This window comes from Oncorhynchus tshawytscha, linkage group LG02, assembly GCF_018296145.1.
Source record: "Oncorhynchus tshawytscha isolate Ot180627B linkage group LG02, Otsh_v2.0, whole genome shotgun sequence".
Lineage (NCBI taxonomy): Eukaryota > Metazoa > Chordata > Actinopteri > Salmoniformes > Salmonidae > Oncorhynchus > Oncorhynchus tshawytscha.
Window position 1 is genome coordinate 39,644,894 of NC_056430.1, and position 24,809 is coordinate 39,669,702.

A 24,809-nucleotide genomic window follows, 5' to 3' on the forward strand; every position below is an offset into this window, starting at 1 on the left:
GGGTGGGGTTAAGACCCAGGGCCTCAAGCTTAATGTTGAGCTTGGAAAGTATTATGGTATTGCATGCTGAGCTATATTCAATTAACAGCATTCTTACATAGGTATTTCTATTGTCCAGATGGGATAGGGCAGTGTGATGGTGATTGCATCGTCTGTGGATCTATTGGGGCGGTATGCAAATTCAAGTGGGTCTAGGTTGACAGGTAAGGTAGAGGTGATATGATCCTTGACTAGTCTCTCAAAGCACTTCTTGAAGACAGAAGTGAGTGCTACGGGGAGATAGTCATTTAGTTCAGTTACCTTTGCTTTCTTGGGTACAGGAATGATGGTGGCCATCATGAAGCATTTGGGGACTGAAGACTGAGATAGCGAGAGATTGAATGTATCCGCAAACACACAAGCCAGCTGGTCTGTGCATGCTCAGGACGCGGCCAGGGATGCAGTCTGGGCCGAAAGCCTTGCGAGGGTCAACACGTTTAAATGATGTACTCACGTTGGCCACAGAGAAGGAGAGCCCACAGTCCTTGGTAGCAGGCAATGTCAGTGGCATTGTGGTATCCTCAAAGTGGGCGAAGGTGTTTAGCTTGTCCGGAAGCAATTCGTGGGTGTCCGCGACGTGTCTGGTTTTCCTTTTGTAGTCCGTGATTGTCTGTAGACCCTGCCTCATACATCTTGTGTTTGAGCCGTTGAATTGCGACTCCACTTTGTCTCTATACTGACGTTTTGACTGTTTGATTGCCTTGCGGAGGGAATAACTACACTGTTCGCATTCATCCATATTCCCAGTCACCTTGCCATGGTTAAATGCAGTGGTTCGGGCTTTCAGTTTTGCGTGAATGCTGCCATCTATCCACAGTTTCTGATTAGGGTAGGTTTTAATAGTCACAGAGGGTGCAACATCTCCTATACACTTCCTGATAAACTCAGTCACCGTATCAGTATATTCGTCGATATTATTCTGGGAAGCTACCTGGAACATATCCCAGTCCACATGATAAAAACAATCTTGATGTGTGGATTCTGATTGGTAAGACCAACGTTGAATAGTCCTTAGCACGGGTACTTCCTGTTTGAGTCTCTGCCTATAGGAAGGGAGGAGCAAAATTGAGTCGTGGTCAGATTTGCCGAAAGGAGGGCGGGAGAGGGCCTTGCAGGCATCCCAGAAGTTGGAGAAACACTGATCGAATGTTTTAGCAGCGCGAGTACTACAGTTGATATGTTGATAGAACTTCGGCAGCCTTTTTATCAAATTTTCTTTGTTAGAATCCTCAGCTACAATAAATGTGGCCTCAGGATATATGGTTTCCAGTTTTCATAAAGTCCAGTGAAGTTCTTTGAGGGCCGTCGTGGTATCGGCTTGAGGGGGGATATACATGGCCGTGACTATAAACAAAGAAAATTATGTTGGGAGATAATCCGGTCAGCATTTGATTGTGAGGTATTCTAGGTCGGGTGAACAAAAGGACCTGAGTTCCTGTATGTTATCACAATTATACCATGAGTCGTTAATCATGAAACATACACCCCCACCCTTCTTCTTGAACTGAGAATCCAACTGGTTGGACCGTATATCCCGAGAGAGCCATGTTTCCATGAAACAGAGTATGTTACAATCCCTGATGTCTCTCTAGAAAGAAACGTTCACCCTGAGCTCGTCAACTCTATTATCCAGAGACTGAACATTAGTGAGTAATGTACTCGGATGCGGTGGTTTGGTTGGTGTGCATGCCTCCTCAGTCAGACTAGAAGACCACTCTGAGTACCTTTTCTCCGCTGGCATTGTTTTGGGTCGGCCTCTGGAATCAGTTCAATTGACCTGGGGGGTGTGAACAAAGGGTCCACTTCGGGAAATTCATATTCCTGGTGGTAATGCTGGTAGTGCTGGTGATTTACTGTCGCTTTGATATCCAATAGTTCTTCCCGGCTGTATGAAATATCACAAAACATTTTCCATGCTAACAACGTAAGAAACATTACATTAAAATATTAAATAATTTTTGGAAAATGTGGAAAAGTAAAGGGGTGTGAATACTTTTTGAAGGCACTGTATATCAAGGTCTATTAAACTCTCAGTTGACTCTATGCAGAAAATGTCTAGGTTAACCTCCTGCTGGACATACAGTTGAAGTCAGAAGTTTGCATACACTTAGGATGGAGACATTAAAACTTGTTTTTCAACCACTCCACAAATATCTTGTCAACAAACTATAGTTTTGGCAAGTCAGTTAGGACATCTTCTTTTTGTATGACACAAGTCAATGTTCCAACAATTGTTTACAGACAGATTATTTCACTTATAATACAATAAATCACAATTGTTTACAGACAGATTATTTCACTTATAATACAATAAATCACAATTCCAGTGGGTCAGAAGTTTACATACACTAAATTGACTCTGTCTTTAAACAGCTTGGACAATTCCAGAAAATTATGTCATGGCTTTAGAAGCTTCTGATAGGCTAATTGACATCATTTTGAGTCAATAGGAGGTGTACCTGTGGATGTATCAAGGCCTACCTTCAAACTCAGTGCCTCTTTGCTTGACATCATGGGAAAATCAAAAGAAAACAGCCAAGACCTCAGAAAATATATTGTAGAACTCCACAAGTCTGGTTCATCCTTAGGAGCAATTTCCAAATGCCTGAAGGTACCACGTCATACCGCGTAGGAAGGAGACGCGTTCTGTCTCCTAGAGATGAACGTACTTTGGTGCGAAAAGTGCAAATCAATCCCAGAACAACAGCAAAGGACCTTGTGAAGATGCTGGAGGAAACCGGTACAAAAGTATCTATATCCATAGTAAAAATGAGTCCTATATCGACATAACCTGAAAGGCTGCTCAACAAGGAAGAAGCCAATGCTCCAAAACTGCCATAAAAATGCCAGACTATGGTTTGCAACTGCACATGGGGACAAAGATCAGACTTTTTGGAGAAATGTCTGATGGTCTAATAAAACAAAAAAATAACTGTTTGGCCATAGTGACTAACATTATGTTTGGAGGAAAAAGGGGGAGGCTTGCAAGCCGAAGAACACCATCCCAACTGTGAAGCACGGGGTGGCAGCATCATGTTGTGGGGGTGCTTTGCTGCAAGAAGGACTGGTGCACTTCACAAAATAGATGGCATCATCAGACAGGAAAAATTATGTGGATATATTGAAGCAGCAACATCTCAAGACATCAGTCAGGAAGTTAAAGCTTGGTCGCAAATGGGTCTTCCAAATGGACAATGACCCCAAGCATACTTCTAAAGTTGTGGCAAAATGGCTTAAGGACAAAAAAGTCAAGGTATTGGAGTGGCCATCACAAAACCCTGACCTCAATCCTATAGAAAATGTGTGTGCAGAACTGAAAAAGTGTGTGCGAGCAAGGAGGCCTACAAACTTGACTCAGTTACACCAGCTCTGTCAGGAGGAATGGGAAAAAAGTCACCCAACTTATTGTGGGAAGCTTGTGGAAGGCTACCCGCAACATTTGACCCAAGTTAAACAATTTAAAGGCAATGCTACCAAATACTAATTGAGTGTATGTAAACTTCTGACCCACTGGGAATGTGATGAAAGAAATAAAAGCTGAAATAAATCATTCTCTCTACTATTATTCTGACATTTCACATTCTTAAAATAAAGTGCTGATCTTAACTGACCTAAGACAGGGAATTTTTACATTGATTAAATGTCAGAAATTGTGAAAAACTGAGTTTAAATGTACACTGCTCAAAAAAATAAAGGGAACACTTAAACAACACAATGTAACTCCAAGTCAATCACACTTCTGTGAAATCAAACTGTCCACTTAGGAAGCAACACTGATTGACAATACATTTCACATGCTGTTGTGCAAATGGAATAGACAACAGGTGGAAATTATAGGCAATTAGCAAGACACCCCCAATAAAGGAGTGGTTCTGCAGGTCGTGACCACAGACCACTTCTCAGTTCCTATGCTTCCTGGCTGATGTTTTGGTCACTTTTGAATGCTGGCGGTGCTTTCACTCTTGTGGTAGCATGAGACGGAGTCTACAACCCACACAAGTGGCTCAGGTAGTGCAGCTCATCCAGGATGGCACATCAATGCGAGCTGTGGCAAGAAGGTTTGCTGTGTCTGTCAGTGTAGTGTCCAGAACATGGAGGCGCTACCAGGAGACAGGCCAAATACATCAGGAGACGTAGAGGAGGCCGTAGGAGGTCAACAACCCAGCAGCAGGACCGCTACCTCCGCCTTTGTGTAAGGAGGAGCAGGAGGAGCACTGCCAGAGCCCTGCAAAATGACCTCCAACAGGCCACAAATGTGCATGTGTCTGCTCAAACGGCCAGAAACAGACTCCATGAGGGTGGTATGAGGGCCCGACGTCCACAGGTGGGGGTTGTGCTTACAGTCCAACACCGTGCAGGACGTTTGGCATTTGCCAGAGAACATCAAGATTGGCAAATTCGACACTGGCGCCCTGTGCTCTTCACAGATGAAAGCAGGTTCACACTGAGCGCATGTGACAGACGTGACAGAGTCTGGAGACGCCGTGGAGAACGTTCTGCTGCCTGCAACATCCTCCAGCATGACCGGTTTAGCGGTGGGTCAGTCATGGTGTGGGGTGGCATTTCTTTGGGGGGCCGCACAGCCCTCCATGTGCTCGCCAGCGGTAGCCTGACTGCCATTAGGTACCGAGATGAGATCCTCAGACCCCTTGAGACCATATGCTGGTGCAGTTGGCCCTGGGTTCCTCCTAATTCAAGACAATGCTAGACCTCATTTGGCTGGAGTGTGTCAGCAGTTCCTGCCAGAGGAAGGCATTGCGCTATGGACTGGCCCGCCCGTTCCCCAGACCTGAATCCAATTGAGCACATCTGGGACATCATGTCTCGCTCCATCCACCAATGCCACGTTGCACCACAGACTGTCCAGGACTTGGCGGATGCTTTAGTCCAGGTCTGGGAGGAGATCCCTCAGGAGACCATCCGCCACCTCATCAGGAGCATGCGCAGGCGTTGTAGGGAAGTCATACAGGCACGTGGAGGCCACACACACTACTGAGCCTCATTTTGACTTGTTTTAAGGACATTACATCAAAATTGGATCAGCCTGTAGTGTGGTTTTCCACTTTAATTTTGAGTGTGACTCCAAATCCAGACTTCCATGGGTTGATAAATTTGATTTCCATTGATAATTTTTGTGTGATTATGTTGTCAGCACATTCAACTATGTAAAGAAAAAAGTATGTAATAAGAATATTTAATTAATTCAGATCTAGGATGTGTTATTTTAGTGTTCCCTTTATTTTTTTGAGCAGTGTATTTGGCTAAGGTGTATGTAAACTTCCCACTTGAACTGTAGATATATTTATACATAAATATATGGCTGTGGATATGTATTACTACACTATATGTCAATGACCAAAACAAGGGATTATTTTTCTAAGACCACCATCTCAGAAATGTGTTCTCCAGACAAAGAGCCACAATTTACAAAGCCAATTCAGTGCAAATCTATTTTTGAGAAAATGTCATTATGTTAATGTCTGAGATTGCTAATTGGATCCGTTGAGTAACAGCATCAAGATGCTTCCTTTAAGACAATAAAGTAGGACATAGGTTTGTTGACTGAAATGGTACTTTTAATATTGCAATTAAACATCTTCCATTTTACTGGAGGCATGTAGGCTTCTTATCGATCAGAAAACTGAAGATTGTACCAGTTCTGACTCTAATTCACTTGAGGTAGAAAATCACAAGTTAAAACTTTCTGGAAGTCTATACTTGAGTTCCCGAGGTATTGAGTTAAATGGAACAAGCACCTTTTGCCTCATAGGCTGAAAATAACATTTAAAAACTAAACACCAAAAAGAAAGAATATATAAAAACTGTTTGACAAAAGGTCTGTTTTTGAGCCCTTGGGGAAGCAGACATTGAGTTGGTGGCTTTCCATAGTTGTAATAATAGGTGAGAAAAAAAATACATTTTACTTCTGACTAACTTCAAATAAATTATACACATCTCCACCTAAAGGGCAATTGGACAAGTGGTTCTCCCCAAATTAAAAGCATTGCCAATTTATCAACTAAACTTTTGAGCCCCACATGTTTTAGGCAATTTACAAGCTTGGAATTGAATTTCAGAAAGGTTAATCAAAATAAATGGGTTGTTTTTATAGTGACTTATTGATATTCTTCACTTATTTTTCTATATATAATTTTTTTTAAATAAATGTTTTTTATATTATGATTTTAAAAACTATATTTTTTAAGGTATTTATCTACATGGTACACAGCATATCATGTTACCCCTTTAAATAAAGCAAACCCAAAATATAAAACCCATTTTGATTCAGACTGCAGGTTTAGCCAATACGCAGACCTGGCGTACATAGTAACCTGGCAACGTAGTAGCAGCTAGCAGGCTAACGAAAATGTCCCAGAGGAGTGAATATTATATTCCCCTGTATGAGGGAAAATTCTAATAACATCAAGCTTACCATTAACAATGTGTTCGCCAACCAATAACAGGAACATCCTATGATTTTGTCTTCATAAAACTTTAGTAAGACTGACGCCCCTTAGACTAAGCTTAGAGTATAGCCCAGTGGACTGCACAAAGCAGAAGCACGTATTTCCATATCATACATTCAACAAATTTACAAATGTACAGGATACCATTTAGCTAGCATAAATGATGAGACTGGTGATTCTATTAAACATGATATTATACAAAAGATGTGCTGCCGTTACAGTGCAATGTTAACCGTAGTTCAAATCACAGAACATTATGTTCTGTTCCAGAGTTTAAAAAATACTGATATATGATACAGATCTTACAACTGTAAACACATGAGCAATATCCTGCCAGATGGAGTGCAGCAAATTAACAGTTCAGACGATGAAGGAAGCAATACATTTAAAGTGACCCTCTCACTTCTTCTCCATTGTCGTTTCTTGGGATTAGACTCGTCCTTTTGGATGACAAGTAGCAAGCCATGTCCGCCTCCAACTGTGTAGCTCTCTCATCCTTTCCTTGATTTACTTGACTAAAAAGTGTGCCACGATTTCTTCCCTAAACCAGAAGTGAAAGGGGAAATGGGGGTTGGGATTGCAGCTTCCTTCAGCAGTCTATGCAGCTAGTGAATGTGGGACCCAGTAGAGTAGACCTTGGCAGACAACTCAGCACCTTTTGCCTGAAAATGGAGGATAGATAATATGAGCAAAATCGCAAAGAGCTAAGGCAAGTATGTTCTATTCAAGAACCATTAGGTTGACTAGATATTAATAGATGTTAATGAAAATTATCAGTGAGAACAGCAGAAAATCTAAACTGGAAATGTAATGGTATATAACAAATCATTACTTCCAAAAAGAGTAGCTAACATATTGATGCAGCTTTGTGAAATACAACAGATAAGGGTGGACTCTAACCAAAGGGCCATTACAAAGCCCACTGAATATCCCTTGGACTTGCCTACCTTCTGCACCTGTATCACTTTCTTTCCAAAAACTTTGTACACAAAACCATGGAATGAAACATCCCCCACTCAAACTTACATGTATTAACTGAGCTTCTGGTGATGCCATCTTCGATTCCACAATCCTGGCTTTATCCAAAACGCTCTCCACTGGAAAAAGAAGGGATTCTAAGAATAAGGAAATGTGGGGGGGGGTGTCAGTGTGTCTGTATGCTTGCACTTTTTGATTTGGGATTTCTTTTCATAATTTGGGAATCAGAAAACTTTACTGCCGCGCAACAAACACTGCTAGGAAGTTCTCCTGGTATTTTTCTTAGAGAAGAAGCATCCACATCAACAGAAACAATCAATCCCCATCAATAAAGACAGAAATGGACTGAATGGAAGTGGACCCCGTTGACCGTGCAATTTAGAAGTGCGTCCAGCGTGTACCTTCCTGTCCATGATAATGGGGGCAGAGTCCACCAGGACTTCTAGTGACACAGACATGGGCTTGTCTTTGACAGGGGCCTCGATCTCTGCGGGAGAGGGGGCGGCGACTTGCTGCAGGGAAGAACAAGAAAAGAGGGGGTCAATTCAATGTTGAATTTAGCCTTCAGTTGCTCGGTCTACTGGTTGATTAGGGCATTGGGTCATTTTAGAGTTAGTAGAAGGAGTGGATGATGCCACAATACAGTTGCGTCTGGTAATGAGGCCATTACATAACTATAGCTCAACACTTTGCCATTGGTCTTATTGTGGCAGATTACTTAGCAACGGTCTACTCTGAGGCATTCTTATCTAGGAAGGTTGTTGAGAGCATTTACAGAAAAAAATACATCTCTACTTTTGCCTTGTCAGCAACATGACTTGCCATTTCTCCTCAGGTGAAACATTCTCTTTAAGGAGTCACATGTTTCAGGGCACAGTGTGCCTAAAATAACCATTATACAACCTTCCAGTACTATTTCCTCCTCTTAGTACAGTACTGTCAATCCCAGTTTGTCAGAGAAAAGGAGTGGTCAAGAAAACATTCACAGAAGATGCTTGCTGTAAGTGAAAACTATGTTTATATTGAGGCACCTGCAAAATACGACTCATGTCAGATTTTTTAACACATAAGACCAATATGAATTCAAAATAAGTTGTTGCTGCGGTCTTTTATGGATGATGCAATCACCCTTTCTTTTTTGGCCCTGACCTAAGCGGTTGTATTGATCATAACCCTTGCTATAGTTGCCAACTTCAGACCCTTACCTCCAGTTTGACGATGGGGAGGATGACAGGGGACTTGGGTGTGAGGTCGGTATGGTACATGGCATGGGACAGCAGCAGGAGAGATGGAGGAACATTCTCCTTCAGGTGAAGAGCCAACCACTGACAGAAGAGAGACAGACAGAAGTTGCTTCAATTGCTAGAGCATGGTTGTCCCTGGTTGAGGCATGCATTGTCTGTTTTATGTGGTTGTTGTCATCTATGTAATTGAAGATGACAATGAATAACCCATCAGACCAACCCCTGTAAACTCCTTGAAGTTTGCAGTTGTGTAAAATAAATAAATAAAATTACACACACACAAACACATGTTCAGTGTGTGTGTATATACAGTATATATATATATATATATATATATATCATATATATATATATATATATATATATATATATATATATGTATAGATATATATATATATATATATATATATATATATATATATATATATATATATATATATGTATAGATATACAGTGGAGAGAGCAAGTATTTGATACACTGCCGATTTTGCAGGTTTTCCTACTTACAAAGCATGTAGAGGTCTGAACTTTTTATCATAATTACACTTATACTGTGACAGACGGAATCTAAAACAAAAATCCAGAAAATCACATTGTATAATTTTTAAGTAAGTAATTAGCATTTTATTGCATTATATAAGTATATGATACATCAGAAAAGCAGAACCTAATATTTGGTACAGAAACCTTTGTTTGCAATTACAGAGATCATACATTTCCTGTAGTTCTTGACCAGGTTTGCACACACTGCAGCATGGATTTTGGCCCACTCCTCCATACAGATCTTCTCCAGATCCTTCAGGTTTCAGGGCTGTCGCTGTGCAATACGGACTTTCAGCTCCCTCCAAAGATTTTCTATTGGGTTCAGCTCTGGAGACTGGCTAGGCCACTCCAGGACCTTGAGATGCTTCTTACGGAGCCACTCCTTAGTTGCCCTGGCTGTGTGTTTCGGGTCGTTGTCATGCTGGAAGACCCAACCACGACCCATCTTCAATGCTCTTACTGAGGGAAGGAGGTTGTTGGCCAAGATCTCGCGATACATAGCCCCATCCATTCTCCCCTCAATACGGTGCAGTCATCCTGTCCCCTCTGCAGAAAAGCATCCCCAAAGAATGATGTTTCCACCTCCATGCTTCACGGTTGGGATGGTGTTCTTGGGGTTGTACTCATCCTTCTTCTTCCTCCAAACACGGCAAGTGGAGTTGAGACCAAAAAGCTATATTTTTGTCTCATTAGACCACATGCCCTTCTCCCATTCCTCCTCTGGATCATCCAGATGGTCATTAGCAAACTTCAGACGGGCCTGGACATGCGCTGGCTTGAGCAGGGGGACCTTACGTGCGCTGCAGGACTTTAATCCATGACGGTGTAGTGTGTTACTAATGGTTTTCTTTGAGACTGTGGTCCCAGCTCTCTTCAGGTAATTGACCAGGTCCTGCCGTGTAGTTCTGGGCTGATCCCTCACCTTCTTCATGATCATTGACGAGGTGAGCTCTTGCATGGAGCCCCAGACCAAGGGTGATTGACCGTCATCTTGAACTTTTTCCATTTTCTAATAATTGCGCCAACCGTTGTTGCCTTCTCACCAAGCTGCTTGCCTATTGTCCTGTAGCCCATCCCAGCCTTGTGCAGGTGTACAATTTTTATCCCTGATGTCATTACACAGCTCTCTGGTCTTGGCTATTGTGGAGAGGTTGGAGTCTGTTTGATTGAGTGTGTGGACAGGTGTCTTTTATACAGGTAACGAGATCAAACAGGTGCAGTTAATATAGGTAATGAGTGCAGAACAGGAGGGCTTCTTAAAGAAAAACTAACAGGTCTGTGAGAGACGGAACTCTTGCTGGTTGGTAGGTGATTCAATACTTATGTCATGCAATAAAATGCAAATTAATTACTTAAAAATCATACAATGTGATTTTCTGGATTTTTGTTTTAGATTCCGTCTCTCACAGTTGAAGTGTACCTATGATAAAAATTACAGACCTCTACATGCTTTGTAAGTAGGAGAACCTGCAAAATCGGCAGTGTATCAAATACTTGTTCTACATATATACATATATATATATATACACATATATACACATAGCAAGGGTTATATACATATACACATGTATATATATATATATACACACACACACACACACACACACATATATATATATATAGCTGGTAACCTATTTGTATACCCTTAATGTACATTACTGTATTTATACTTGGGAAATTGTTTTTCAACAGGATTTTTATTTTTAAATAGCTGGAGGGAGTCTTTAACTTGGAATGAAACTTGAGACAGGTTAACCCAGCAGCATTCCTTTCACATACAGGCAGTTATGTGTGAGTGAGGGGCAGTTTAGGTTGGAGAGATAGAGGAGGACGACGTACCTGTTGCAGTTGCTGCATGAGTTGCTCGGTCGTCAGCCCCAGTGACTTCATTCCCCGGCTACGACACGCCACCTGCAGCTCTGACACACTCATGGCTGCCACGCCTTCTGTGGCAATCATCTAGAGAGATATTACAGAACCGTACTCTGCCAACATGTTCCGGCTGGCCGGCAGAAAAAGAACAACGACGCCTAACACCCTTGTGTGATCCGGCAGTGACACATGGCCTAGTTATACAGTTTCATAAGATTCACAAAAAAAATACAGTTACATTTTACATCTTATTTGCACTGTAAAAACAAAGCCATGTACTGACAAATAGCCAGGAGTTTGTCACTAATCTTAACAGTCACTCAATTTACAAGGTTGATCAATGGAGGTCACATACAGTGGGGCAAAAAAGTATTTAGTCAGCCACCAATTGTGCAAGTTATCCCACTTAAAAAGATGAGAGAGGCCTATAATTTTCATCATAGGTACACTTCAACTATGACAGATAAAATGAGAAAAAAAATCCAGAAAATCACATTGTAGGATTTTAAATGAATTTATTTGCATCAAGATCTGCTCTTTTAGTCTACAAACGGTGTCAGTGGAGGAGGTGTTAAACCTATTGAAGTCATTACCTGATGGTACATCTACAGGTTATGGTCTTATGGACAATTTTTTGCTTCGCTGTGCTGCTCCCCAGATTGCAGTTCCACTGAAATCCATATTTAATTGGTCACTTGAAAAGGGGATGTTTGCAAATGTATGGAAGCATGCGAAACTGTGTCCTATTCAGAAAGACTGCAAAGAACCCATTACTCCTGCCTATAGTCGACCAATTAGTCTACCCCCTACACTCAGTAAGATATTGGAGGGTATTGTGAGTAGACAAATGTGGGAGTACATGGAAAATAATTATCTGATTACAGCCAATCAGCATGCTTATCATAAAAACCATTTCACTACCACTGCATTGGTTGACATGACTGACCAGTGACTCAATGCTATGGATAATGGCAGGTTTGTGGGTGTACTATTTTTAGATTTCAGTGCAGCATTTGATTTAGTGGATCATGAAATAATTTTGACAAAATGAATGCATTATGGTTTTAAGGAGGTAGCATTGAATTGAATTCATATCTAACTGACAGGAAACAGACCACCTATATCAATGGTTCATTTTCTTCCCCTCATGTGATAAACTGTGGAATACCGCAGGGCAGCTACCTTGGGCCACTTCTTTATTTAATATATACCAACGATCTCCCTATGCCTTAGCTGAAACTAAAGCTTCTATATTTGCAGATGATACTACAATTTATGCAGCAGTTAAACAGGTACAGCAAGCTATACAAGGAGATTTGGAGAATATCAGGGAGTGGGTTTGCCAAAACAAACTTGTTTTAAACATCAAGAAAACCAAAGTTATGTTGGTCTGTTCACCTAGGAAAAGGCCAAAACAGCATGGGATACAATTAAGTTTGGGAGGAGTACAAATTGAAGAAGTGGCAGAAACCAAACTATTGGGAGTGCAGCTAGACAACTGCTTATCGTCTCAAATAACTAATCTATGTAAAAGAAAATATTAAAACAGCATGCATAATCAGAAGGATAGCTAAATATTTACCAGGAAAAATCATTCAGCAAATAACACAAGCATTAATGGAGAGTCAGGTGAACTACTGTTCTGTGGTCTGGGAAAATGCATCATTAAGTGAAGTTAGGAGGCTGCAGAATGCACAGAACAAAGCAGCAAGGATTGTTTTAAGGTGGAGATATGGTTATTCTGTTGCAGTCATGCGCAGTGTTCTTGGTTGGTCATCAATCGACAGGATAATTGAAAAAAACATGATTATTTTATTTCAGAATATACATCATTTAAAACGGCCAAGTTCTATTCACAACGGTTCAGTTGGTAAGAGACAGACATTCCGTAAATACTAGGAATAGATTGTCCACCATCTATGCGTTATCCAGACAGAAAAGAGAAATAGGCAAAAGAACATTTCGATTTAGAGCAATAAAGAAATGGAATAAATTAACTGAGCAAACTAGAAACCTTTCAATTAAACATGTGTCACGTTCTGACCTTAGTTATTTTGTTATGTCTTTGTTTTAGTATGGTCAGGGCATGAGTTGGGTGGGTTGTCTATGTTCATTTTTCTATGATTTGGTATTTCTGTGTTTGGCCTGGTATGGTTCTCAATCAGAGGCAGCTGTCAATCGTTGTACCTGATTGAGAACCATACTTAGGCAGCCTGTTTTCACCCTTGAGTTGTGGGTGATTATTTTCTGTTGTGTGTCTTCACCAGACAGGACTGTTTTGTTGTTGTTTCGTTCTTTCACTTTGTTGTTTTGTATTTCAGTGTTCCGTTTGATTCATTAAATATTTACATCATGAACACTCACCACGCTGCGCATTGGTCCTCCTCTTCTTCCACCAACAACGACCGTTACAGAAACACCCACCACAACCGGACCAAGCAGCGTGGTACCCAGGAGCAGTGGGTTCAAGACTTGGGAGGAGATCTTGGATGGCAAGGGACCCTGGGTACAGCAGGGTGAATATCGCCGCTCCAAGGCAAAGCTGGAGGCAGCCAAAGCCGAGAGGCGGCATTATGAGGAGCTAGCACGGCAACGCGGCTGGGACGAGAGGCAGCCCCAAACATTTTTTGGGGGGACTCACGGGGATTGTGGCTAAGTCAGGTAGGAGACCTGAGCCAACTCCCTGTGCTTACCGTGGAGAGAGGTGGCCCGGGCAGGCACCGTGTTTTGCCGAGAGGCGCACGGTGTCCCTGGTGCGCAGGCATAGCCCGGTGCGGTCTATTCCATCTCGCCGCACTGGCCTGGCTACGGGGAGCATCCAGCCAGGTAGGATTGAGCAGGCTCGGTGCTCGAGACCTCCAGTGCGCCTCCACGGTCCGGTCTATCCGGTGCCTCCTCAACACATCATGCCTCCAGTGGCAGGCCCCCACACCAGGCTGTCTCTCCGTTTCCTCCCTACAGGTGCTCCCGCCTGTCCAGCGCTGCCAGAGTCTCCCGCCTGTTCAGTGCTGCCAGAGTCTCCCGTCTGTCCAGCGCTGCCAGAGTCTCCCGTCTGTCCAGCGCTGCCAGAGTCTCCCGCCTGTCCTGAGCTGCCAGAGTCGCCCGTCTGTCCTGAGCTGCCAGAGTCGCCCGTCTGTCCTGAGCTGCCAGAGTCGCCCGTCTGTCCTGAGCTGCCAGAGTCGCCGTCTGTCAGGAGCTGCCAGAGCCGCCTGCCAGTCAGGAGCTGCCAGAGCCGCCGGTCAGTCAGGAGCTGCCAGAGCCGTCCGTTACTCCGGTGCTGCCGGAATCTCCCGTCACTCCGGAGCTGCCGGAGAGAAGAGGCCACGGAGGCGGGTAAAAGAGTCGGGCAAAGACTATGGTGGAGTGGGGTCCATGTCCCGTGCCAGAGCCACCACCGCGGACAGACACCCACCCCTATAGGTTCAGGTTTTGCAGGCCGGAGTCCGTACCTTCACCAGACAGGACTGTTTCGTTGTTGTTTCGTTCTTTCACTTTGTTGTTTTGTATTTGAGTGTTCAGTTTGATTCATGAAATATTAACATCATGAACACATACAATGCTGCGCTTTGGTCCTCACCTTCTTCCACCAACAACAGCCGTTACAACATGATTTTAAAACAATTTAAATATAATACATAGAAATGTTGTGGGACTATAGTAGATGAAGAATCAATATTATTTAGATTGAGTATTTATTGGGTCATTGTGTTAGTATATTATGTTGACATCAACCACCCGAGCCACTGCCTGTTCACCCCGCTATCATCCAGAAGGCGAGGTCAGTACAGGTGCATCAAAGCTGGGACCGAGAGACTGAAAAACAGCTTCTATCTCAAGGCCATCAGACTGTTAAACAGCCACCACTAACATTGAGTGGCTGCTGCCAACACACTGACACTGACTCAACTCCAGCCACTTTAATAATGGGAATTGATGGGAAATGATGTAAATATATCACTAGCCACTTTAAACAATGCTACCTTATATAATGTTACTTACCCTACATTATTCATCTCATATGCATACGTATATACTGTACTCTATATCATCGACTGCATCCTTATGTAATACATGTATCACTAGCCACTTTAACTATGCCACTTTGTTTACATACTCATCTCATATGTATATACTGTACTCGATACCATCTACTGTATCTTGCCTATGCTGCTCTGTACCATCACTCATTCATATATCCTTATGTACATATTCTTTATCCCCTTACACTGTGTATAAGACAGTAGTTTTGGAATTGTTAGTTAGATTACTTGTTGGTTATTACTGCATTGTCGGAACTAGAAGCACAAGCATTTCGCTACACTCGCATTAACATCTGCTAACCATGTGTATGTGACAAATAAAATTTGATTTGATTTGATTTATGTATGTTTGTAATAGTGTGTTATATGTGAAAATGTGTTCGTATTATAAATTGTATTTTAATGTTTAAGGACTTTTGGAAGATTCGTCCAAATGGGGACTAAAAGAGATCCAAATCAAATCAAATCAAACCCACTCTGAAAATTTGATGTGCTGGATGAAGAGTATATAGTCCCAAAAAATTGTATTTATTTTTTGCTAAATTAAAAAGGGTACTTATGAGATATGAATAAATTAATGTGAATTATTAGATTTTTTTCAGAATATAGACATACTACATATTTTAAAGCACACTATTAAGGAGTTTCATGACACCCAGATGGTGTCTATACCATGTATGTTTCACGGATCATAGGGTCTTACAAGAGGCATGTATAGGTCTAAAAAGGGCCTGAAAGGGACACTTTCATCACGATACAAATGTAAAAAGAATGTTAAACACCCTTCCTCCCAATTACGTTTCTATGTGAGAATTGCCAGAACAAATCTGCAATACAAAAAATATATATTTCGGGCCATAACGGTGCAATCGCCCATAGGTGACATACCGGTAGTTGCTCCGCAGCTTTCGACTGCAAATTGGCAACAGTTACACGACTGCAGTGATAGGGCTAATAGCACATCAACAGGCAACAGGCTGACAGCCAAAGAATCACTCCACTCAATTCTCTAACCTTTCCATGAGTATCAATACAGAGGTGTGCATAGAAGGTACCTGTGGATTAAGTTGCTTTACCCTTCTGCGCTCTCTCCTCGTGAGTGGTTGGCCGTGTAGTAACCTCCACACCATCCTCCTTGCGATGTTCGTGTCAATCCCAAGCAACTGACATCCATGATAGTAGTGCTTTAGTTCGTCCGCTACTCTCTTGCCCAATTGATTTAGGCGCTACCACTCAGTCTGGGGAATGTTTGGAGTAGGGGCAGCCTGCGAGGATGTGGCAGTGGGGACTAGGACTCTATTCTCTGCTGGGGACGGGGAAGTTTCAGCTAGAGAGGCCTTAATTCCTTGAACCTTGCGCAGGACTCATGAAGAATGCGAACTGGAACGCAGCCATGGCGCCACCGGTAGTTTGAGGTACATCCGTATAAAATGGGCCTGGGAGCGTGTGATTGTAGGGCAGTGTAGTTAGAGACATCTGATAGGTAGCGAATGCATGCCGTGGATGGGAGAGTGGCACAGTTGGGCCTTTTGGACAATACATAGGATCCCTAACAAAAACATGTCAATTATTAGTCCAATATTGTCAGATTGGCATTGTAAATGCAAATGTATCCAAATATACTAATGAATATATTGGAATAAAACATCAAAATAAATTAAACATGCATAACCAATAAGAAGTAGACAACCAAAACAGGGCTCTATGTTGACTTTTTACTTTAAAAAAATATATTTTACAATTTTTTAACAAGGAGCACCTACAATAAAAAATGTAGGCACTCACAAAGAAATTTAGGAGCACAATGAAAGATAGAGATACAAGTTTAAATCCTTAATTTTTCTAGGTGCACTGGTGCTCCTAGAAAACTGTAGATAAACTGTAGATATAAAAGCATTTCATAACATACAACATTGTATAACGTTTCCTGTTATAGCTAACATAATACAAAACAAAATATAGAGTAATACATATCCGCAGCCATATATTTATGTATAAATATATCTACAGTTGAAGTCGGGAAGTTTACATACACCTTAGCCAAATACATTTAAACTTTTCACAATTCCTGACATTTAATCCAACTAAAAATTCCCTGTCTTAGGTCAGTTAGGATCACCACTTTATTTTAAGAATGTGTAATGTCAGAATAATAATAGAGAGAATTATTTATTTCAGCTTTTATTTCTTTCATCACATTCCCAGGGGGTCAGAAGTTTACATACACTCAATTAATATTTGGTAGCATTGCCTTTAAATTGTTTAACTTGGGTCATACGTTGTGGGTAGCCTTCCACATCCTTCCCACAATAAGTTGGGTGAATTTTGGCCCATTCCTCCTGACAGAGCTGGTGTAACTGAGTCAGGTTTGTAGGCCTCCTTGCTCGCACACACTTTTTCAGTTCTGCACACACATTTTCTATGGGATTGAAGTCAGGGCTTTGTGATGGCCACTCCAATACCTTGACTTTTTTGTCCTTAAGCCATTTTGACACAACTTTGGAAGAATGCTTGAGGTCATTGTCCACTGCGTTTGTGCAGTTGCAAAATGTAGTCTGGCTATTTTATGGCGGGTTTGGAGCATTGGCTTCTTCCTTGCTGAGCTGCCTTTCAGGTTATGTCTATATAGGACTCGTTTTAATGTGGATATAGATACTTTTGTACCGGTTTCCTCCAACATCTTCACAAGGTCCTTTGCTGTTGTTCTGGAATTGATTTGCACTTTTCGCACCAAAGTACTTTCATCTCTAGGAGACAGAACGCGTCTCCTTCCTGAGCGGTATGACGGCTGCGTGGTCCCATGGTGTTTATACTTGTGTACTATTGTTTGTACAGATGAACGTGGTAGCAATGAGCTATGGGTAATGATGCTTCATGGGTGTCAGTTGTTGATGTGTGCAGAGGGTCCCTGGTTCGAGCCCAGGTATGGGCGAGGGGACAGACTAAAGTTATACTGTTACACATGCACAAAGTAGATGTCCTAACCAACTTACCAAAACTATAGTTTGTTAACAAGACATTTGTGGAGTGGTGGAAAAACAAGTTTTAATGGCTCCAACCTAAGTGTATGTAAACTTCCGACTTCAACTGTATCTACAGTATCAGTCAAAAAATTTGACACACCTACTCATTCCAGGGTTTTTCTTTATTTTTTTTTACTGTTTTCGTCATTGTAGAATAATAGTGAAGACATCAAAACTATGAAATAACACATATGGAATCACGTAGTAACCAAAAAAGTGTTAAATCAAAGTGTTAAAGTGTTAAACTCTTGGTATTCTCTCAACCAGCTTCATGAGGTAGTCACCTGGAATGCATTTCAATTAACAGGTGTGCCTTGTTAAAAGTTAATTTGTGGAATTTCTTTCCTTCTTTATGCGTTTGAGCCAATCAGTTGTGTTGTTTATTTATTTTTATTTTTTATTTCACCTTCATCTAACCAGGTAGGCAAGTTGAGAACAGGTTCTCATTTACAACTGCGACCTGGCCAAGATAAAGCATAGCAGTGCGACAAAATCAACAACACAGAGTTACACAAACAAATGTACAGTCAATAACACAAAATTAAAAAAAATTGAAAGATCTATGTATATTGCATGCAAATGTAGCAGAGTAGGGAGGTAGGCAATAAATAGGATATAGAGTCAAAAATAATTACAATTTAGCATTAATACTGGAGTAATATATGTGCAGATGATGATATGTAAGTAGAGATACTAGGTTGCAAAAGAGCAAGAGGGTAAGTAATAACAAAGTTAGAGAGGGAAAAATCATAGTCCAGCTTCAGAGATTTTTGCAATTCGTTCCTGTCATTGGCAGCAGATAACTGGAAGGAAAGGCGACCAAAGGAAGTGTTGGCTTTGGGGATGACCAGTGCAATATACCTGCTGGAGTGCGTGCTATGGGTGGGTGTTGCTTGTTGTGACCAGGAAGGGGGGTATACAGAAGATTTGGTAAAAGACCAAGTCGATATTATGGAAAGAATAAGCAAAGAGAAATGTTAGTCCTCTATTACTTTGAGACATGAAGGTCAGTCAATCCCGAATTGTTTTTGAAATTTGAACATTTCTTCAAGTGCGGTCGCAAAAACCATCAAGCGCAATGATGAAACTGGTTCTCATGAGGACCGCCACAGGAAAGGAAGACCCAGAGTTACCTCTGCTGCAAAGGATAAGTTCATTAGAGTTTCCAGCCCCAGAAATCAACAATTAAGTGCCGCCCAAATAAATGCTTCACAGATTTCAAGTAACAGACATCTCAACATCAACTTTTCAGAGCAGACTGTGTGAATCAGGCATTCATGGTAAAATTGTTGCAAAGAAACAACTCCCGAAGAACACCAATAATAAGAAGAGACTTGCTTGGGACAAGAAACACGAGCAATGGACATTAGACCGGTGGAAATCTGTCCTTTGGTCTGATGAGTCCAAATTTTAGATTTTTGTTCCAACAAAACGTGGAAATTCTAATCAATAATGAGTAGAGACAGGGTCAATCACCAATCAGGATATTACTTTATGCAAACCTTATTAATAAGGAAAGCAGTTCACGCCACACACACAAATTAATGATGTGAGTGCTCTGCAATAACGATGCCTGGTTGACACAACACTATTGACTGTGAACCTCCGGCGCCGACAGAGATGGCCGCCTCGCTTCGCGTTCCTAGGAAACTATGCAGTTTTTTGTTTTTTTACGTGATATTTCTTACATTAGTACCCCAGGTCATCTTAGGTTTCATTACATACAGTCGAGAAGAACTACTGAATATAAGATCAGCGTCAACTCACCATCAGTACGATCAAGAATATGTTTTTCGCGACGCGGATCCTGTGTTCTGCCTTACAAACAGGACAACGGAGTGGATTCCATGCAGCGACCCAAAAAAACGACTCCGAAAAAGAGGGAAACGAGGCGGTCTTCTGGTCAGACTCCGGAGACGGGCACACCGTGCACCACTCCCTAGCATTCTTCTTGCCAATGTCCAGTCTCTTGACAACAAGGTTGATGAAATCCGAGCAAGGGTAGCATTCCAGAGGGACATCAGAGACTGTAACGTTCTATGCTTCACGGAAACATGGCTCACTGGAGTGACGCTATCCGAGGCGGTGCAGCCAACGGGTTTCTCCACGCATCGCGCCGACAGAAACAAACAACATTCTGGTAAGAAGAGGGGCGGGGGCGTATGCCTTATGACTAACGTGACATGGTGTGATGAAAGAAACATACAGGAACTCAAATCCTTCTGTTCACCTGATTTAGAATTCCTCACAATCAAATGTAGACCGCATTATCTACCAAGAGAATTCTCTTCGATTATAATCACAGCCGTATATATCCCCCCCCAAGCAGACTCATCGATGGCTCTGAACGAACTTTATTTAACTCTCTGCAAACTGGAAACGATTTATCCGGAGGCTGCATTCATTGTAGCTGGGGATTTTAACAAGGCTAATCTGAAAACAAGACTCCCTAAATTTTATCAGCATATCGATTGCTCAACCAGGGGTGGAAAGACCTTGGATCATTGCTACTCTAACTTCCGCGACGCATATAAGGCCCTGCCCCGCCCCCCTTTCGGAAAAGCTGACCACGACTCCATTTTGTTGATCCCTGCCTACAGACAGAAACTAAAACAAGAAGCTCCCACGCTGAGGTCTGTTCAACGCTGGTCTGACCAAGCTGACTCCACACTCCAAGACTGCTTCCATCACGTGGACTGGGAGATGTTTCGTAATGCGTCAGACAACAACATTGACGAATACGCTGATTCGGTGTGCGAGTTCATTAGAACGTGCGTTGAAGATGTCGTTCCCATAGCAACGATTAAAACATTCCCTAACCAGAAACCGTGGATTGATTGCAGCATTCGTGTGAAACTGAAAGCTCGAACCACTGCTTTTAATCAGGGCAAGGTGTCTGGTGACATGACTGAATACAAACAGTGCAGCTATTCCCTCCGCAAGGCTATTAAACAAGCTAAGCGTCAGTGCAGAGACAAAGTAGAATCTCAATTCAACGGCTCAGACACAAGAGGCATGTGGCAGGGTCTACAGTCAATCACGGACTACAGGAAGAAATCCAGCCCAGTCACGGACCAGGATGTCTTGCTCCCAGGCAGACTAAATAACTTTTTTGCCCTCTTTGAGGACAATACAGTGCCACTGACACGGCCTGCAATGAAAACATGCGGTCTCTCCTTCACTGCAGCCGAGGTGAGTAAGACATTTAAACGTGTTAACCCTCGCAAGGCTGCAGGCCCAGACGGCATCCCCAGCCGCGCCCTCAGAGCATGCGCAGACCAGCTGGCCGGTGTGTTTACGGACATATTCAATCAATCCCTATACCAGTCTGCTGTTCCCACATGCTTCAAGAGGGCCACCATTGTTCCTGTTCCCAAGAAAGCTAAGGTAACTGAGCTAAACGACTACCGCCCTACTAGCACTCACATCCGTCATCATGAAGTGCTTTGAGAGACTAGTCAAGGACCATATCACCTCCACCCTACCTGACACCCTAGACCCACTCCAATTTGCTTACCGCCCAAATAGGTCCACAGACGATGCAATCTCAACCACACTGCACACTGCCCTAACCCATCTGGACAAGAGGAATACCTATGTGAGAATGCTGTTCATCGACTACAGCTCGGCATTCAACACCATAGTACCCTCCAAGCTCGTCATCAAGCTCGAGACCCTGGGTCTCGACCCCGCCCTGTGCAACTGGGTACTGGACTTCCTGACGGGCCGCCCCCAGGTGGTGAGGGTAAGCAACAACATCTCCTCCCGCTGATCCTCAACACTGGGGCCCCACAAGGGTGCGTTCTGAGCCCTCTCCTGTACTCCCTGTTCACCCACGACTGCATGGCCACGCACGCCTCCAACTCAATCATCAAGTTTGCGGACGACACAACAGTGGTAGGCTTGATTACCAACAATGACGAGACGGCCTACAGGGAGGAGGTGAGGGCCCTCGGAGTGTGGTGTCAGGAAAACAACCTCACACTTAACGTCAACAAAACTAAGGAGATGATTGTGGACTTCAGGAAACAGCAGAGGGAACACCCCCCTATCCACATCGATGGAACAGTAGTGGAGAGGGTAGCAAGTTTTAAGTTCCTCGGCATACACATCACAGATAAACTGAATTGGTCCACTCACACAGACAGCATCGTGAAGAAGGCGCAGCAGCGCCTCTTCAACCTCAGGAGGCTGAAGAAATTCGGCTTGTCACCAAAAGCACTCACAAACTTCTACAGATGCACAATCGAGAGCATCCTGGCGGGCTGTATCACCGCCTGGTACGGCAACTGCTCCGCCCTCAACCGTAAGGCTCTCCAGAGGGTAGTGAGGTCTGCACAACGCATCACCGGGGGCAAACTACCTGCCCTCCAGGACACCTACACCACCCGATGTTACAGGAAGGCCATAAAGATCAAGGACATCAACCACCCGAGCCACTGCCTGTTCACCCCGCTATCATCCAGAAGGCGAGGTCAGTACAGATGCATCAAAGCTGGGACCGAGAGACTGAAAAACAGCTTCTATCTCAAGGCCATCAGACTGTTAAACAGCCACCACTAACATTGAGTGGCTGCTGCCAACACACTGACACTGACACTGACTCAACTCCAGCCATTTTAATAATGGGAATTGATGGGAAATGATGTAAATATACCACTAGCCACTTTAAACAATGCTACCTTATATAATGTTTACACACCCTACATTATTCATCTCATATGCATACGTATATACTGTACTCTATATCATCGACTGCATCCTTATGTAATACATGTATCACTAGCCACTTTAACTATGCCACTTTGTTTACATACTCATCTCATATGTATATACTGTACTCGATATCAGCTACTGTATCTTGCCTATGCTGCTCTGTACCATCACTCATTCATATATCCTTATGTACATATTCTTTATCCCCTTACACTGTGTATAAGACAGTAGTTTTGGAATTGTTAGTTAGATTACTTGTTGGTTATTACTGCATTGTCGGAACTAGAAGCACAAGCATTTCACTACACTCGCATTAACATCTGCTAACCATGTGTATGTGACAAATAAAATTGGATTTGATTTGATTTGTTGGGTTGAGGGCCCAGACACAAAGAATACAAAGATATTTTATATGGCAAAGACACACTCCCTTAGTCTACATGACAAACAGATGTGTGGAATGGGTCACAGGGGAGACTTGATATTTGAGAAATGAGTATCCTCCAGCCAGAGAGCATTTGCTATGAAGACTGTTCTTATTGTACAGAGTTTGGACCCTATGTCAAGGCTCTTATCTCCATGGTACCTCACAGTACAGAAACACCAACTCATTCTATGGCATAAATCAATTGTCAGCAACAGATACCCCTATCTCAAAAGCTACGTCTTCTTCCAATTACTCTTATGTGTAATGTAATGGAACTGAGAGTCATGATCAAGGGTATACCTGCATCCACGACAGTGCGTGTGCTTGGCCGGTGAGCGCGTTCCTGTAAAACGTAGAGTCGCAATCTAGTGCGAGGACGCGCTCTTTGAAAGGAGGGAGTAGTGTAACGACCCTGGGTTTATAAGCGCAGAAATCGACTCTGCCGCACGAGCATGCTTTTGCGGCACAGTGGATAGCGTGCCGGAACTCGGGCTCAAAGGTCGAGGGTTCGAGACCTGCTCCCTGCTGTTTCATTACAGTATGATATTTCGTTTCGTATGTATTAATTAGGAATTACAATCCGTACAATATTATTGATGCGGCGTTGGTTGAAGAGACCAGACAACTCAGTGTCGGCTTTTCAGGATGTTTAAAAGAAAAGCACAAACATAAACATTCTCTTAGACATGTCCATGGGCTATCAGTAAGTAGATATGAGCTTTTCATGTAAAAGCAAACTTATCTTAGTTCTTCAAAATGTCAATAATTTGTGAAATTGTTTATTGCCTTAAGTTGTCTATAGGAGGGGAGAGACTGCAAGTCAACAAAGACGTTATGGTCTCACCCCCAACCATCAACAACAAGTAACCCACTCTCCTAACTTAATCTGTGCAGTATATTGCAAGAGGTAAAGACAGGGTTGCATTTCTAGGCTGTCATGCTAAATAATATCAATGTTTCTGATCTGGTGATTCCATGTCTATGCACAGTATGCCACACAGGTGGAACATTGTCCTATGTAAGAGATGATTAATGGAAAGCAGAACCCACTGATCCCTTGTCTTAAATTATCAGGACCATTCAGGTGGCAAGCACCTTTTACACTTTACTCCATACATACAACATGTGTGTTGTACATCTGATTTAGATTTTACTACCGTGTAGATGTGGACTGACTGAAGTTAAAGTGTCAAAGACGGACATTATTGCTTATCTTTATGTGATAAAGCGATAGTCATGTAAAACTTTGCATGTGTTTCCATTCCCCACTCTAAGCTTGGAACCAAATTAGCAAATTATTATTAATGAGTTAAAACACAGTTGTTAGAGAGATTTGGGTACTTTCTCTCTTCTGTGATTATAGCCTACAGGCCTACTGGTGTGTTGCTATTTCCCCACACCTCTTCATCGTGATTGGAATTGACCTTTGATCCCACTCTGAGTCACTAAACCAGTGAAGT

At 42.5% G+C, this 24,809-nt stretch overlaps 1 pseudogene; it reads right to left on the bottom strand.

Moving 5' to 3' along the window:
* Positions 1-16,184: 16,184 nt before the first annotated feature.
* Positions 16,185-23,655, bottom strand: LOC112262769 (annotated as a pseudogene).
* Between the last annotated feature and the right edge of the window lie 1,154 nt (positions 23,656-24,809).